We start from the raw sequence: 1,795 nt of genomic DNA, 5'->3' as shown, positions 1-1,795 counted from the left end.
CAATACATCCTCGATTTTTCCTTTTGGATGTGCTAAAGATCGATCTACTAATTGAAGTGAACCTGTAGTAGGCCTAACTTCACCTATGCCCAACTTCCTAAATATAGACATCGGCATCAAGTTAATGGTCGCACCCAAATTTCATAGTGCCTTACCATAATACGTTGCTCCGATGTTGTAAGGTATGGTAAAACATCTAGGATCCTTCAACTTTAGGGGTACTTTTTCTTGAAGATATGCACTGCATTCCTTCGTCAGGGCTATCGTCTCAAATTCTCCTAGCCTTCATTTCTTCGACAAGATATCCTTCATTTGTTAAAGTGCTTCTACTAATAGAATGTTGATATGAAATTGCTTCAGTATGTCTAGAAATTCCTTGAACTGGACTTTCTACTTTTGCTTATGAAGTCTTTAAGGGTAGGGTGATAGAGGATTCTTTACTGGAACTATTGATTCATCTTATGTGGCAATTTTGCATTTAACAAAGTCTTTAGTTTATTAGAATTGACTGGTTCAGGAGTTACCTTATCAGATTTTACAGATTCTGGTTCCAGTGAAGCTGGAATTTCAACTCTTGGTTGAACTTCCACTGAGTCTTGAGCATCAGCTGGCTCTTCTTCAACTTTGACAGTGTTAGGCTTTAACATCTTTACGCTTCTTAATGTCAATGCTTTACAATGCTCTTTCCCCAGATTTTTTGGATTCTCTATATCATTAGGCAAAGCACCTTGTGGTTGGTTCCTAACTTCAATTGCAAGCTGGCCCATTTGGTTCTCCAAGTTTTTCAATGTGGCTACTTAGTTTTGGATCAAGCCATCATTTTTGGCTATGTATGCCTTCAACAAGTTTTCTAAGCCATTGGAAGATTCAGCTTAAGGTTGCTTCTGAACTTAGGTAAAAATAGGTGGCTAGGTCGATCTACGTTGGGCATAAGTGCTACTGGGTCTAGCCTCTTGGTTACTCCAAGAGAAATTAGATTGGTTTGATGGGTTGTAAAAATTGGATTGCAGCCCTTGCCTTCCTCTGTTATGGTTCTGTTACCCATGTAATACACGAATTCTGGGTTAGATGGACATTCTTTGAATGAATGTTCTTCCCCACAATAACATAAGCTATACTTTCAAATTGATTGAGTGGTTGTGCTGCAAAATTGTTAAACCTATTAGTGGTAAAATTTTTAAGCATTGAGGATATTGAGGATACCTGAGATGCAAGTGAAGTGAGAGCGTCCACTTCATGTACTTCAGTAACTCATCTTCTTAACGCTGCTCGATTGGTTGGCCACTGATAATTATTACTGGCAATCCTCTCAATGATTCCATAAGCCTTGTTATAAGACTTAAAAAGGAGAGCACTATTACCAAAATCGTCCACTACCATTCTCGTGTGAGCATTGAGACCATTATAGAATGTATCAAGTTGGATGCAATACGGGATTCCATAAAAAGGGCACTTCCTTAATAATTCTTTGTACCATTCCCATGCCTCATACGAGGACTCGTCATCCATTTTTTGGAAAGTAGGGATATCATTTCTCAACTTAGCATTCTTGCTAGGCGGGAAATACTTCATAAGGAATCTTTTTGCTAACTCTTGCTATGTGGTAATGGAATGTGTTGGCAATGAGTTCAAATAGGCTCGAGCTCTGTCTCTTGGCGAATATGGGAACAACTTTAATCGTAGTGCATCTTCAGGTACTTTGGTTAGCTTAAAAGAATCGCTCACCTCCATAAACAGTGCTAAGTGAAGGTAAGGATCTTCGATAGGCATTCCACTGAATTGGCCCATTTTCTGA

At 38.9% G+C, this 1,795-nt stretch overlaps 1 non-coding gene across 1 annotated transcript; it reads left to right on the top strand.

Annotated features, from left to right (window-relative positions):
* The first annotated feature begins 1,435 nt into the window (after positions 1-1,435).
* Positions 1,436-1,542, top strand: LOC121206512 (small nucleolar RNA R71). Its single transcript, XR_005901554.1, has one exon. It is a non-coding gene; the product is annotated as a small nucleolar RNA R71 (small nucleolar RNA).
* The last annotated feature ends 253 nt before the right edge of the window (positions 1,543-1,795 follow it).

The sequence above is a fragment of the Gossypium hirsutum genome, chromosome A01 (assembly GCF_007990345.1).
Source record: "Gossypium hirsutum isolate 1008001.06 chromosome A01, Gossypium_hirsutum_v2.1, whole genome shotgun sequence".
NCBI classification, from domain to species: Eukaryota; Viridiplantae; Streptophyta; class Magnoliopsida; order Malvales; family Malvaceae; genus Gossypium; species Gossypium hirsutum.
This window is presented reverse-complemented; position numbering and strand designations above follow the sequence as displayed.